Raw genomic sequence first — 18,205 nt, 5'->3', positions numbered from 1 at the left:
ACTAGAAGCATTATGAATTTATATAATTATCCCATCGCCATAGAATATTAGTTTTTAAATATCACGTGGATAGTTTTGAAAATAAATATCAAATTATAATTACCAATGAAAGAAGTTAGTAATGAAGATACATTGCGGTTACAGATTTTCAAGTTTGCGAAATGAGGTAATTTGTGCACATATAGTTTGTCTTGAGAATGTATCATTTACGGACCATTTATGCAACACTTGTACTATTATGTAGCGTTCAATGTTATATTTATAAATAATATTTAATGCTGTAAATCTATTGATACATATGCATAATTTAAAAGAGTATACATCACGACTTAATGGTATACATCCTTTTAATTTTTTCTCAATTTAACCTTGTGTGGCGAAATCATATAACGCAAGAAAGATATGATGTTACAGTAAAAACCAGTTTAGATTCGTCATGCCGTCATTGGTCCATTCAATCATATAATTCACTTTGGTAATTAATGAACGCTTTAAAAACATATTACTACCAACGAACAGCATGAACTTAAAGGTGACGGAAGGTTTGAAATAAAACGTTATTTTTGAAATATTTAACATGTAAATATAACGATTTTTAAAGATAAGAAAGACATAACTTACAGAGTTTGTCTTATTTCAAAAATAACTATGTTAATATATTTTAGTATTTGACAATGTTCTCATATAAAATTTAAAAAAACTTTTATCGTTTTCACAACATATAATCACGATGTCTAAAATATGATTTGTACGTTAAGAGAACGACAACAAAGCAACCTGTTAAATGACGAAGTTTAAACCTAGAATAAATGGGATATTAAAATCCTTCCTGAATTACTTCGCGATTAATGAGCAAATATCGGTCTTAACTATTACACAATATTACGAAGAAAAACACCTTGAACGACTCATTCAGTACGATATCAGTTCTTGAATATTACTTGACATTCATCTTGTTTTGAAATAAATGCAACACATTTAGGGAATGGCATCAGTTATGAGTTTCATCAACATTTCTCCGGTTGTACATAATTCCAACTATTTATCTCGTATATTCAGTGAATGGATGTGTTTTAAGCGTATAGGATTTACATCGTACGTGTTCGGTGGATAAACTAGTGGTTAAATGCATTTACCAGATTGCGAAAGCAAACTTAATTCATGCCACTGTTATCACGCACTCGATAAGTCAGGTATATCTGACAACATACTTATTTAGGTTGGTTCATAGGGTAGTCGCGTATATTGATGATACCATTAGTGAAAATAAATAAATCTTTATTGACATTTTCATCGATGGATGGAGTGTTGAAATAATTCGTTAAATTGAAGCAATTTTAATCCTACGCAGTTTTTCGTTGACATGTATTGTTTGGCTATATGTTTGTTGTATGTCATTATGCAATAATTGTTCTCGATATTGACTCGATGCAGTCGATAGGTAGGCCATAAAACGATTTTGTTAAAGCAACTATGAGTTATTGGTTTGATGGATATAATGGAAATCAAAATGTCACCGCTTTACGGTAGTTTGAAACAAATACGAAAATAGTTCTGCTTTGAACCGGAGAGTTCAACTGAAATAACAAACTTTGATTCAAATCTACTATTAGTATATTAACGCCTAACATTAGATATATGCCAAATCGATACTCATAGTTCTGCATGCTTATGTTGAACCGGAGTGTCCAACTGCAATAACAATTTTTAATTCCCATCAACTATTAGTACATTACCGCCTAAAATGAGATATATGCCAAATCGATACGCAAACGTATCGTTTTCAAAGTCCAGTTATCTTATGAGCAATAAAAAATGCGAACATTTTTCAATTTGATATAATGTAAACTTTGCAATGCTTACAAATATATGTGAATATATAAGCTTAACAGAAACTGGTTTATTACTTACCGAAACACGTTCTTTCTCGTGGAAGAATAACAAAATATGCTTTCATCTTGGGAATTATGTTATATTAAACACTTTAATTATACATAGGGGATTAAGCAAATAAAATAATTCATTATGAGTGATACGTTCAATGGACTAAAATATATTGACCCGATATATGACTAAATATTAAAAAAAAGGAGTCTTTGGTTGGTGATAAATTTGACACAATGTAACGGTTAACGATTATGGAAGAATATATAAATGTCCTTTTCTGACCAAAAATCCCTTAAAAGACGCCATTCTGTCAGTCATATACAACTAACTTAACTTCAGCCATCAGCCGCCGTACAAGCTTGACCTCCTCCTCTTTGCCGGCACTTCTATCAATCATTGAAGCGAAAGTTCTGGTAACTTATTAATTCCAACTGAAGCCTGTTAAATAATGTAAGCTTAAACAAGCCAGAAATCATTCCAGTGTATATTGAAGATCGTCACGCAATATTCAATTAAAAACATCTTTCATTGAACAAAAGTACAATGACGAAGGAAGTTTCAGCGGACAATTGGCAATTTGACGGGTTAATGTCACCCACGGAGAGTACTGTTTAGAAACTTATTGATCTGTATCGACAATAAAGTGTTGACTGATTTAAATAAAAAATAGGCAAATGTTGATCACAATTTAGATAACTATCATATAGGAAGGTTTCTAGTTTGCACATACACACTTACATGTATATATCACTTTAATGCATTTGCCTTATTTCTCGATCATTGACGTTTGATTTCATTCAACAGTTCATAGAGTGTAAAGAAAATAAGAATCATGCAAATTTCATTCAAAACATGTTGTCGATAGGGAGGTTATAAAAAGTCCGATCGAAACTTTTGTTTTCAAGTTAATGTAAGTAGGTATCATCAATTCAAGGCTATTTCATTTCTATTATCGCCGAAAGAACAAATGGGGATTTATGATGTGACTTCAGAATTTAAATAAAGTGATAAGGTCGCTCATAAATAATTTAAACAAAACACTTTGTATGACATTTTCGAATGCGTATCCAAAACACTAATCGTAATTTATGCCATTTTACTTTTGGACGTGTTTCGTGTAAACTTCAGTTCATATAAATATTCGACTGGCTATGACATAATCGCATGTTTTCTAAAAAAACATAAATCAACGTATTTTATGAATTGCTACCTTGTACGATCTGTCTGTAAGTCTATCTGAAAAAAATATGTCATTTTGTTCATATGTTCATCCGCAAAATGTCTACATTTGTCACATTTATCGTAAAGTCAAAAAACAAAATGTTGTATGCACGCGCCCGTCCTTTTTTAATTGATCCCTGTTAAGCTTTGAAAGTCCCATGGACATTCCCTTGAGCGGTGGCCTTCATTATCTTCTCAAACCATTCTGAGATATTTATTATAATATAATAACTTTCTAAAATATATCGTGGTATGTTACACTGTGACACTAAAATGAGTAATTGCTTATAAGGTGTGAATAAATGTAATTACATACACGTTTGGAATTATATTAAAGACCATGTAATGTCAATACATCAATGGTATTTCCTGTTTCAGATAATCCAGCGAAAGAAAACGGAAGTAAGTTAATTTGCTAAATTAAAATTCACTAACAATGTATACATATCATTATACGATAAACATCAGAAATATAACGATATTGGGAAAATTTAAAAAGAATCACAATTTACTAATATTTCTCATTTATAAAATGACAATACTATTTGTAAACGGTGTGCCCAATAAGTTTGATGGAATGGACTGATTATTATAAGGTGAGCCGATAGTGACATCGGCATCCCATTTGATGGACAGAACGAGCATCTTGAAGCACATGGAAGGGTATAAATACTACAACGAGTTGATTATTGACCACAGTTTAGATCAAGACATGGGCATGTACCTGTGCCGAGGTCCCAATCTTAAGATAGACAGCATTAGAGTCGATGTTCTGAGCGGTGAGTATGCAGATCGTTTTATGATTGATTTCCAATTAAAGAATCGATTTTTGTTTCATGTCGTACATGTTAATATTATGGAATGTATTTATGTATCTCAGATTGATATCATCAATGCATTATTAACAAATCTTAACACGAAGGACTGATACGCAAAGGAGCGTTAACACGTTTCGTCTTGAACAATTACAACTGTTGTGCTATATGCGATGTTTTGTATCGTATTCCGTTATATATAATTATTTCTGATGGAAACAAAGTTGCTTATACATTTAAGTGTTTTTTTGAGTTTCATACATGTGTAATTTCATTATTTAACTTAAATTTGTTTTATATATATTTTACTATGGCAGCAGGCATGCCGAAGAGGTATTTTAATTTTTATCTAATTATTAACCTTTAATTTGTATTCAATATATTTAAATATTTGTTCTTAACAAACTGATCGATTGCTTTTTTTAAAGTCGGCATGTAAAAAACATAAAATAATGCAATTACATTCCAAACATTGATATTGAATGACTACAAGGGAATCTATATCCGAAATAAACCAGAACTTAACTAGTATTCCAATATCGTGGTCGGTTAATAAACGTTTGTCACAAAACGACTTTTATAAATAACACTTGCGTAAAACATTATCATATATTGATTGCACCCGTGTTGCTACAACCATTTCTTGTATAACAATTCTCGGAATAATATTGTTCAATTTCACTCTGAATCATATTCAAGACACAATTGTTCTTTCAGGGTATGACACTGATGGAAGTTATTCACATGCGAGCGGATCATTAGGCGTTTCTACAAGCTATCTTACCTATTTCGTCACATCAATAGTATTAGCTTTACTGCTTCGGACATATGATTAATATTTTGATGATGAGCAATCCGTGCATATGGGACTGTTCATACCAAGAGATGCTTTTAAGCGATGACACGAATTTGAAAATGAAGATAAGTTTACCTGCGTACCTTACCTTCCTGATAATGAGCAACCCGTAATTGAACGAAATAGAAAAATACCGTTTACGCAGTTGATTTGCGTGCATATCAACATTTGATTGGAAAAGAGGCATATCTTACCGTTTTGCGTTAATTGTGTTATTGAGAAGTTAAACCATGTGAGTTTTAACAGGTTTTACTAGTAAAAGACAATATTAAATTGCGAAGCATCTTTGGTTAAAACTTATTATAGAACAGTTTAAATATTTTCAAAACAATGTTAAGGTATTATTAATGAAACATAACATTTTATTTACTTGTTAACGTGTTTCCAATATCGAAAATGTTTCAGTAAGGCACGGTAAGTCGTGTTTCAGAGACGCCAACTTTGTTGAAACTTAACCGGTGGAATTATATAGTCAGACATAATTTTAAGATTTAATATAGATTACAAACTGTCGTATACAAATTCCGATTTTATATTTTATTTTTCGTCCCAACATGACAATATCTCCATGACATAGTCACTATTCGTGCTCCAGCTTTTATTATTCGAAACGTTTTCACTTCTTGACTATGGCATATAATATATATTATCACCAGAACAACGCCGATCTATTATGTGATTTTTGTTGAATCATTAAGTACACTCACCATTTTTTCATTATTGCTTTACACGAAACTGGTTTAAAGTATGATACGAATTATTGGCGTTTTGGTAGTTTGCAAGGGCGTAAATATCAGCGTTGCAGTATTACGTGTATGAGTCTTTTTATTTGACATTCAAAAACAAAATCTCTTTCATGTTTAAATGTAATATTGTGTCATGGTATTTATCCCTTGTTGACGTGCTTCATGCATTTAACGTAAATACTGTTTAACGATTTTGTTATGCTTTTTCGACGCGTACGTTCGCACGTCATTGATGATTTTAGTTCATAAATCTCTTTAAATAATTACATGCACCGCCATATAATGTATAATAACAATAACAAAGTAACAAACAACTAACAAACAACTAGGTTAACGAAGATAATACAAGGGATTTCAATAGAAATTACATATAAACTGTAACAAGTTTGAAATTATAGCATTGTGAAGTACGTTTAAAACATGGCAAGGGCGTAAAAAGATAATAGCTTTCATACGATTATTCAACAATAGATGTACTGTCTAGGTGCGCATGTTTCATGTCTCGTCAGTTATAAATGTTTTGTTCATGATAAAATGATGTTGCTTACTTCAAATGAATCACTATATAACCAGTCTTAATTATTGTAAAAGTTAAGATAACTGCGATATTATAATTACCACGTTATCATAGATTGTTGGCCAATCGCAAAAAGCGTCAATTTTAATTCAGATGGGTTAGGGTGCTTATGGGATAACGGGCTAGCTGTGAGATAATCCATGTCTTCTTGGGCCAACAGGATTAACAGGCGGAGATTCAGTCCAACTGGAGTGTTCTTACACGAAAGCGAGGGGGGGATAAAAGGCCCCTTCATTCCCTAGAGTAACATCCTATACTACAACAGAAATACAAAGCGATGTTGAGCGGCGCTATTTGCTCTAGCTCCAGTATATGGATTTACGTAAAACACTTGCTTCATGTACACCGAGAGGAGGAGCGGTATCTGCAAAACAAAAAAGTTTCACGCAACAAAGCCAAACATGCCGCTTGGAGTTGAAGACAAGTAAAGGAGATATTTGCTCACCACGTAAATTCCCAAAAGGCAGGTGCGGTGATGGGCTCATCGATGGAAACTTTCCACAGTCTCTGATCCGAAGCCCTTTAATGTAAAAGGGCAACGGGTGATTAATATTAGAGGTAACCAGCTGTTTTGAAGAGATCGTAAAGAAAATGGAGAAGAGGGATTGAAAAAATAAACAGACTGTTAGGCAAAACATAGAGCCTAGTATATATAAGACAAGTTTTTTTACATACCCACCAAGTCTCCTTTTAGGAGAGCATACATTAGCTGGTCATATGATACTTCCCCGACGACGTTGTGTTATAACTAGACATCGCCGAGGTTCCAGAAAGCGGCTTCCTCATATATGAAGACTTCAAAAAGTAGTTCCAAAGTTGGCTATATTACAGCATTGAACAATAGCAGCGCAGACAGACGAGAGGGCCTGACACTCGTGAACAACCATTCTTACCATAGACAACTTGCAGACAGGTATCGAATGGACTTGTAAGTTGATAAAACTCACATTCACAGCGATACGCTGTATAAAATGAAAGTGAATGACACAAATGCCGTAATGATAACAACAAAAACAACAACAACAACAGTAAGTTTATACATTTCTCTATAAGCGTTGGCAACATCAATTTGAATAAAACACTCCGAAAACTATTTGTTAATGATCGATGGAAAATATCATGTCGATGTAATGGTATTCTTAAATTAGTTTTATCGCCAGAATATGATTGAAGTTGGCATATTATATTATTTTCCAATACAACACTATATGCCTTTCAGGGATTTTCCAAAAATTATTGCATTGCAATTTACCGAAGATTGGTTATAGCAGTGTAGAAAAAAATATAACCAACGAAAAGTCACTTTGCTTTGTTTGTTAAGGCATTGTTTAAACATTTAGAACTTCAAACAAAATATGAATACTCTGACTTTATATAATAACAAACACAACAATTTCTTCCCACGTCCGTTGGGACTTCTTCAGATATTTGATTGCAAGTCTGTATTGCGTCCATTATATACTGTTAGTTTTCATTATCATACTTGGTTCAAAGTGTATTATATAAATATAAGAGAAGAAATGCTCTGCGTGATACTTGTTTGAATATAAAAAACGCAGCATATAATCACTTTGACAAGAATGTGATTAAGCATTACTGAGTTAAATAATCTAGAGACTTATGAATTTAACATTTGTCATATTTAATTAAAATAACGAAAAAATACAATTACGTTTACTATTATTACATAATTACATTTCTGAAACATTTAAAACAGATTAATCAAACACAAATAAAGAAACACTGATATATGAACGGGAGACTTTGATTGAAAAGGTCATAACTACCAATTTTATTTATCGATTCGAGGCGATAGATCAGATCTCGTCATATTTAATTCATATACCGTATCCAACTGACACCCTTATATGTTTAGATGCGATTCTCATACCAATGAAAAGATCTTTGATGTTATCTGTTTAGCTCATCATTTTAATCTCATTACTTTAAAACTACAGATGTGTATTTGTTTGTAAAATGGAGGTTTTACCTGAATTCATTATTGTTTTCTACTTTAATGTCATCAAATGTTTAACGTGGTCAATATATGTAACGTTGATAGACGTAGCTTTATTTCACTTGTAAACATTTGACGTGAGTCCGAGTGATTTATCCCATCATCAGACGTGCATTGTCGAAATAAACCACTGTCGAATAAATTTTCCTCTATTTCGGCAGTGCTGAAATAGAGCTGTCACGCGCGGCGGAGAATGGTCATATTACTCGGAATCAACTATAAAGTAATCATTTTTAGTAAAATCGAATCAGATTCAACAAAACAAACAATTTGATACCAAGATGTAATATATTTTTAACAAATAATGCAACTCAAAAAGAAAAAAAAACATTATTTACAAATATTAAGTGCGCGTACTCGTGACGTCATTATTAACACCTCATACGACACAATGCATGTTCTTTCCCGGTTCTTTAACGCTAAAGCTGCAGTTGTTTAGTGTTTTTTTTTCATTATTTCTTAAAAATCGGGACGTAGAGGTATCATGAACAGAAAAACAGGCTAGTTACTGATCTTTTTGTAATGTATTAGGCTCGGCACGATTAAAATAATAAAACAATGTTTGCTTAAAATAACTTTGAGATTTTCCGTGGAGTTCGATTTTCCTATTCTATTTTTAAAGAAATAATTTACGACTAAGAAAATTGATGGGATAAATCGAATACTAGGTCGGTGCCGAATAAAGCAAAGTTTATTTTGCTTTATTCGGGACCGATCTAGTATTCTCTATTTATTCATTTAGACTGTATAAATACACTAGAGAAAAATAGATTTTGAAGATATATGTATCAACTCATGGGGATGTTTATCTATGTGCAACATTCGCTAAAGGGCGTTCATTTGTTCTTTGCTGTGCGTCTGAATCACAAGAAATGATAGCGAAAACTCTTGATTTAGCATTAGCATTAGAATGTTTCATATGCACATTCCGGAAATGATAGCAACCAAAAAAATAGTGTATATTTTGAGCCACACTATTCAGAAACGAATACACAATCAAAAAAGTATGCATTAATCGTCTATGTATGATCCGTTAACTTAGTTATTCTAACATAATCAAATGTTTTATAAGCAAGGCATATGCCATTGTAAAACATATATATGTTCAATATTGTTACAACGTTACCTACTTATGCAAAATATTAACGAAATTTCATTTGATTCACGATGAGAGAATTTTGATATGAATTGTTATTAACGGTGATAACTGTGTATGTGCTTAAAGACAGTACAATGATGAAAATAAAAACTACAAGGCTTCCTATTTTGAAAAAAAATATATAAATGTTCTAACATTCGTAAAACTATAACCGTTTCAGGTAACGATATTCACGCAACATAACATTAATTAAGACCAAAGTAAGTCTACATGTATAATATTTAAGGTATTTTCTTTTTGCCACGTGAAGCTTGTAGGATTTTATATAATAATCCCATTGCAATAGTGTACTAGATTGTTCAATATCACGTTGATAGGATATACAATTAATTTCAAATTATACTTACCAAGGAAGTGAATAATAAAGATACAAAACGGTTTCATATTTTCAAGTTTGTTAAATAAGGTATATTGTGCACAGATAGTTTGTATTGAGAAATTATGGACCATTTATTCAACATGTTTACTATTATGAAATGTTAAATGAAATAAATAAATAAAATAACGTCGTAAATCTTTTAAGAAAAATTGATAATTTAAAAAGTATACATCACATCCCGACTTAATGGTATAATAATTTAAAGTCTATCATTAGTTTAACCTGGTGTGACGAAATCCTATTAGCAAAGAAACGAGATGGTGTAACCGTCAAAAATAAGTTCAAATCTTTTAAACGACGGAACAAAATACAACTGACTCCCCGATCATATGACCGCGATGAAATGTTAAATGTCAGTGCAGAACACATTCCTTATATTCTAAATATCTCCTATGTCATATTTATGACGTCATTTGTCTATTCAAATAAATAATTCACTCTGGTTAACGAACGAAACAAAAAAAAATACGTACGACCAGCATTAACTTAAAGGTGAAACATAATGTTTTCTTATGTTTTAAAATATATAAAACTCAATATAACGATTAAGAAAGATAAAACAGACATAACGTACAGAGGTTGTTTTATTTTGGATCGAACTCAGTTAAGATATTTTAGTATTCGACATTGTTCTTACATAAAACACATTCTCGTAATCCCAATGCATGCTCAGTTTGTTTTAAATATGGTTAAAGAAAGACACGCACGCAACCCTTTATACGACGAAGTTAAAACCTAGACTTAATGGGTTATTGAATTCCTGTCTGAAGTTGTTCGCGATTAATAATCAAATATCGGTCTAAAATAGTACACAATATAACAACTTAAAACTCATTGAATGACTCATACAATATGACATCATTACTTGACAAACAGGGGCTTTTCATTTATATTCGTCTTGTTTTGTAATAAATATAACTGATTCGATGAAAAGCATTTACATACTACGCATCAGTAATGAGTTTCATTATCATTTAACCGGCTGTACAGCATTCAAACTATGTATTCATCATATATATCCAGTTTATTGGATGTGTTTTAGCGTATATTATGTATAATGTACGTGCTCTGTAGATATAACAGAGGCAAAATACATTTATGCTTAACCCAACTGAATCCATTCCACGGTTATTACGCACGCGATATGTCAAGTAATCTGACAACATACTTATTTGGCATGGTCTTTAGGGTAAACGCGTCTGTTGTTGACACCCTTATAGAAACAATTACATATTTATTGACGTTTACATCGATGGATGGATGTTGAAATGATTCGTCAAATTAAAACAGTTTTCAATCCTACGAATTAATTCTTTGCCATATATTGTTCGGTTGTGTGTTTGTTACATGGAATTATACAATAATCGTTCTCCTTTGACCCGATGCAATAAAAATATATTCTGTTGAAACGACTCCGAGTAATTGGAATTGGTTAGATGGCTGTTATGAATAGCAACAAAACACCCTTTTTTAAAATAAAGACGAATATATTTCTGTTTGCTTATGTTGAACCGTAATGTTAAACTAAAATAACACAATTAAAACAAAAATCCCATCCGAAATAAGTAAACTAACGCTTTACATTAGACTTATGCCAAATTGATACTCAAAAGTCTTCTTCCAAAATTCCAGTCACGTCATGAAAAATATAATAGTGCGAAAGTTGTTCTTCTATTTGGTATAATGTACACTTTATCATATTAAGAACATATATATATATAATGATACTTTATCCGTGTATGCTTCCCTTTATTGATATCATCCTACCAATTTAAATAAAACAAATAGAATTGCTACAATAAAATAAGTACATTAGAGTAGTTACTCGTATTGTTTAAAGTGCACATATTTGAATTTATTATGTAAAAATAAGAAAATTGATAACAAAAATAATCAAAGTACTTAAAGTACTGGTGGGGCGATTTTGCTCAAATTGTGTGGTCATAAAAAACAATATACACCGTGATGCCAACCAATCACCTTTGTTGAATAAAACAGATGGAATTAAGGAAGGGTGACAGGCGGTCAACATTATGATGTAGCTATTGGGGTTAAAAGGAAATGATGCTTTTTAAAACAAGTCATTGTCGTACGTGTCAATTCATAACTGCGAAACGTCTGTGAATACAATGTTGATTATTATCGTTTGAACTGGTGACCTAGGTTTTTACTCTGACTTAGTGTTATATGTATCTGATATTTCGTGAAGACAACCGTTGCCATACGGTTTCCATACATCATGAAGATTCATTTTTTATTCATACATATATTCAAATTATTTATTTGCTGGATTTTAAGTCACACCGACACAGTGTAGATCATATAGCGACTTTATGGGAGCAAAACCACAACATGTATTTTGTGTGTAAGGAAAAAGTTCAAAACTGGCTTGAAAACCACGGGCGAATTGTCATATAAAACTTTGTAGCGCACAGAACATTGAGATGTTTACTTTGACAGTAAAACATGTAGCGCGTGGTTATTAAATTTTGTCGCCTAAATCGCGAACGCAGTTGATTTCTTCAAACGAAAGAACATAAATGCGCTTTATCGGTTAAGTGTAGATAGTTCAGTATTGAACCGATATTTCGTCGATGTATACACCTTCAATAAGGACTGCGTGTTACTCGGGTGCTAATTCCACAGTAAAAAGACGTTGCCATGGATGGAACTCGCTCATTGGAGATATTTTGTTTGCGAATGCAGAATCTGGATGCAAAGTGGTTAAATGCAGTAACGGACTACATTCTTTGGTATACGTATATTATGTTGTTGTTTTATTTTTTTATTTTGTTTTTTCCAACACATTTTCTTTCTAGATTGCATATACAATTATGAACAATAACACAAGCATGTAATACAATCAGAAATGCACAGAATAGCATATGTAATACATCTAAGGTTAGCTATCTAAGTCATGAAATTTTGTGTTGAAAAAAACATTTATGGCATGTAGATGAAAAAATACCAATTCCAGTGTGTATAGATCATCATGGATGTTTCAATTGAACTATCAGATGAAAAAAGGTATTGATACAAACAATAATATGTGCATATAATAATAAAGACATGTTTCATTGAGTAAAGAAAAGTTGTTATAACAAATGATAAGGGATAGAGAAACAATAATAGGTGTTTATAATTGTATAATTAAGATTAAAATGCAACAATGGCATAAAATTGTTCCCATTAAATGTCAAAAGAGTCTAAATTATTTTTTGAAATTGATATTTTTTTCATATTCGTACTTTATGTATTTCTTGGCTCCAGCTATGCTTGGAATGCATGTATTCATCTTACATCTGTATAAGTATAGCTTTATAAACAAAATTACATTATTTATTGCACTATCAGACTTCTTAAAATATCCAAGTAGAAATATTGGCATATTAATGAAAGAAAAAGATTGACCTGGTAGCATTTCATCAATTATTGCTTTAGATATCTGACATTCCCAGAATAAATGTTCTAAATTTTCTTCACTTTGTTTGCAAAAAGTACATAATGGATCATCAGTTATTTTCATTTTGTTCAAAATACTATTTTTTTCAAGTATCCTATAAATTATTCTGTATTGGAACCACTGTATCTTTACATCATTTGTTATTAAAAAGGGTAGTTAAAAAATTACGTATAATATGTTACCTATGGGGCGAATTGAACAAAATGTCAAAAGATTAACATGGGTTGTAATCGTATATACATATAAAAATGTACGCGAAAATGAATTATTTATACGCAAGAAAGTATCATTACATGAATAAAATATTTACTAAAATTCCTTTTCACAGAAACACTTACTTGTTCTACTCAAGTATAATACCGTGATATTGATGTAATGCAATACATTATTCACACGCCACATTTCCATCCGATGACAATCCGACGCATTTTAAATATACCTGTATGAAATAAGTTGGTGTATTATACAATTCGAAATAATTAAAATGCCAATCAAAATCGAATCATCCGTTAATTTACAAAAAAGACATTACCCCTCGAGCTTTTTACGTTTCTTGTTATCGTGTGATGAATCGACTGTAATAAACACTGCACTTTATTAAATGGATCTGCTGAACAAACAAAATATATTAATTATTCTGCATGCATAGATCTTATATTTAGCTTACCAATGCAAATAATAAACATGTAAAAGCGTATAAGTTTATTGTTAAAAAGTTACTTAAACATAATAGTTTCATCGAAAACATTGTTTTATATTTAAATATCGTGAGTTGGAGTTGAAGACAAGTAAAGGAGATATTTGCTCACCACGCGAATTCCCAAAAGGCAGGTGCGATGATGGGCTCATCGATGGAAACTTTCCACAGTCTCTGATTCGAAGCTCTATAATGTAAAAGGGCAACGGGTGATTAATATTAGAGGTAACCTTAAACCAAATAAAGTAAAAGAATGGTTGACAGTATAAAGTATGTGTCCTTTTAGATGCCCTTTTCATCATGGCATATTTACGTTCGTGTACATATGTTCAAATTATATCAGATTCTCATTTAGGATAACGCGTCAATTTAAAAACTAAAAAAATATTAATTGACTTGTACTATGTATTTCGAGCAATTTGTTATACATAATAATCAAAAATTGATGATAAACTTTTATAAATGTATGTCTTTTTTTCACACATTAAAATTATGTTGAACTTCAACATACTTAAATTGAAAAACAAAAACAGAACCATTCAGACATCTGGGAGAAACATTTGGAATGTAGGAAGGTTCGACGTAGAAACATCCATCTATTTGTCGCATTAGATATGCAGACAATTTATCAATGTCATGCTGCCTTGTAAAAATGTATCAACTTACACCCCAAAAATAATCCACACAAACTGCAAAAAACAAGACATTTATATGCAAATTAATTTAACTTCCGGTAGTGTGTATTTGCGGAAAAGTATTTTTACTAGCTGGATTTTACTAAATTAAACTGTTATGTAATGCCATATCTATGCTTGACATTTTGTATTATTTATTTGCATTAAATTTGCATATATAATTTACCCTGCGTTTTCCTCGATCTCAAGTTTACATAATGATAGCGTCTTTAGCTCAGCGTACACCCTCGCGCTGACCGCAAAAGACAATCAATGCTAAAAGAAATTTCAACAAAACTAATCATACACGATATCACTGGGGGCTGACGAGGTCAATGCGTAGTCCGTTTCGCTACGACGTCGGGTATATGCTTTACTAGGAAAACATTGTGTAAATACACTACATAATCAGGCGAGTTTCATCTTTTCTGGTGTTTTTGGATTAGAGAACGGAACATCCAGTAATGGTAGGTACTTATTTTCAATAACAAACTAATAACAAATGCCCGTAGTTGCAACCTTTAAGTTTATTTTGAGCTAAAATCGAAATATTTGATTTGAAGCAATGCATAAGATGGGTATTCTGTTAAAATAGCCAATTGCGGTAACTTAAATTAAATAAAACTACATGTTACTTTGATTCAGTGTAAATTACACATTTTAAAGTACAAAACAGGTTACGAACATGTATTTTAATTATTCAAATGCTTTGTTTCGAAGGAAATAACAAGTCGCTTTATGTATAGGTTTCGCACAGAGTATGTATTGGTTGCGCAACGAAGTACAAATATAATGTATAGGTTGCTCAACGAAGTTTCTGTATCCATTTCAGTACATATCACATGCAGTTTGCAGATACTGCAGACCGCCATTTTCCAGTGCAAAAGATGCCGTGCTTCACTTTGATTATGAACATCCAAACGAAAAGGCTGAACCCGGTGAAAGCCGGCAGAGTCCCGGCAGAGCCCCGGTATACCGTCACTACGCCGGCACTCACTGGGGCAATACCGGCATCAGACCCCGGCAGAGCTGCGGCAACGCCCCGGTTTAACCGGGGACAACCGGGGCTCCATCGGGAAAGTATTCGAATGTTTAATACCTCCGGGATGATCCAGGAGTTACCGGGAAGGACCGGCAATGGCCGGCACCGGAAACAACCGGGACGGCACCGTCAGAGCACCGGTTTACTTATGTAACGTAGCTATAAAGGGACTCTGCCGGCATTCACCGGGGCTCCACCGGGGCGTTGCCGGAGCTCTGCGGGGTGTGTTTGGCCCCGGTGGAGCTAAGGTGCCGTTCCGGTTGTTCCCGGTGCTGGTCCTACCCGGTGACTGCCGGTTCATCCTGGAGGTATTAAACATTTTAATACTTTCCAGGTGGAGCCCCGGTCGTTCACGGTTCATCCCAGTGGAGCACCGGTTCATCCCGGTAGATGCCTGATCACGCACTGGGACTCCACCGGCATCATAGTGAGACTGGGCCTTTATCGCATTGTAACACGATGTAAATTTACTGTGCGCTTCATGTTGTGCCGTTGTTTCTACCTCTTCCTCAAGGGAAACATCCAGCCACTCCATGACTCTGTATTGAACAAACTTTTCTTTATTTTGCCTTTGAGAGATAACCAATACGTCTTCTGTGAGAAACCCATACACGCTAAAGCGTTGTCGTAGCGAGGCATATACGAATATTGTCAGAGACATGATCATGCCTAATAATAATATTTAGCCTTTATTTCTGATAACTGGGTCACCCTACACATTTCTAAACACACCAGTGGCTTAACGATTTATAGATCAATATGGAAATTGTAAAATTGTGTCAATTAAACACAGTTGTAAACCTTAATTGCATTTTTTAAAGTGAAACTTGACTTCGGTTTGATACATCAGCGGTATATTTCATGTTTAACCGCATAAACCAGACACATCTTGGATTATAATTTGATGTAACAGACCTATGAAATGTAATTGTTCTTAAATTCAGAGTTTTGTTATTAGAAAAGCATAATTTTACCTGTTTTTTAAACACAATTATCGACTAATCCGTTCTCGATGTCATGTGTATTTAAACAATGTTTTCGTAGTAAAACATATACCCGCCGTCGTAGCGAAACGGACTACGCTTTGACCTCGTCAGCCCCCAGTGGATATTGCTCCATTATGCTTTACGTCCGTACCCGTGTTTTTCGACATCATAAAAGCTAGCTTCATCGGCTCTTGATTCCAAGAAGGTGCGAATTATCCGGACTTGCCCGCTGCAAATTCTTATAATCACTACGAGGATACAATACACGAAACAGTTAACTACATACTCGACCCATGTATAGCCGTATGCAACAGGATGACATCCATAATCATGGCAACAAGGCTAAAGAATTGATGCATCCAGACAAATACGACCTTATTGTGAACAGTCAACCGATTATTCAGGCGGTCGTTTATAGCGTTGTTTCACAAGCTTTGAACCGTATCAGACATTAAATTGAGAACACTGTTCGGCTTCGGGAAATCTAACAGTCGATCTTGAATGTTCGGATATCAACGCGGGACATTCACATGCAATATATTGTCTCACAACAAATAAAGACGAGCATTTTTAATCTCATTAAATCTAGGTTACCTGACCACATTGAAATTTCGGCTATTGCTATAAGGAACATTGCTTGTGTATGCGTTAAATTTATTTTACAAAATATTTCACGAAATATTCGTTGATATTGAGTATTTTATGTGGCTTTAAAGAAATTCGAAAACAAAATGTCAGTATGGTAAATGATAACACTTATGACGTGCTTAGTGTAGAGGAAATCTATAAGAAACATCGTAGTTGATGAAACAGTTTACTTGGTTGAGCAAACTTTAACTAACTTAATAAAGCGCGCTAAACTTCTGTTTCAAGTAATTAGTCCTTCAGCCAAGTACCCAAAATTGAGGCGGGGTGTACCAGTAAGGGGGGCAAAACTACACCTATATATCTTGGAAGATGCATGCCAGTAGCATTTGAAAATGGTTGATAACAGTCTGGTACTGGCAGCTTTTGGTATTTTTTTCTCCTTTGAAGATGGGGCCTCAATCAGCTTTATTTTCATAAATTGTCTGGGAGAAATTGAACCGAAGTAGGGTCAATATACACTTTGACCCCAAAACAAATCCTACAAAACTTATTTTAACTAATCCTGGTAGGGTAGAAGGTCCTTAAAAACATATTAAAAGTTTACCACAATCGGACCTCCAGAAAGTTGTTTTTTTTTTCAAGATGGCCGCCAAGATGGCCGCCAAGACTTATTAATGATCATAACTATGTAACTATCCAATCAAATTTGATGAATTTGGTGTCTATACCTAGGTTTCAAGGGGCAAAGAACACATAATGATCATCTGCAATTGTTTAAGTTTAATTTAGTACACACAAATTCAACATGTCGTCGAAAACGGCCGCCAAGATTGCCACCAAAACCTATTTATGATCATAACTATGTAACTATCAACTTAAATTTGATGAACTTGATGTCTATACCCAGGTTTCAGGGGGCAAAGAACACATTAATATCATCAAACAAAGTGTAAGTTAATTATGTTACACCGAAATTTAACATGGCGTCCTAAATAGCCCCCACGATGGCCGCAAAGATGGTCGCCAAAACCTATAAAATGATCATAACTATGCTACAAGCCACTCAAATTTGACGATTTTGGTGTCTATACATATGTT

The sequence above is a fragment of the Dreissena polymorpha genome, chromosome 11, assembly GCF_020536995.1.
Source record: "Dreissena polymorpha isolate Duluth1 chromosome 11, UMN_Dpol_1.0, whole genome shotgun sequence".
NCBI classification, from domain to species: domain Eukaryota; kingdom Metazoa; phylum Mollusca; class Bivalvia; order Myida; family Dreissenidae; genus Dreissena; species Dreissena polymorpha.
The sequence above is the reverse complement of the archived record's forward strand: the minus strand, read 5'-3'. Positions refer to the sequence as shown.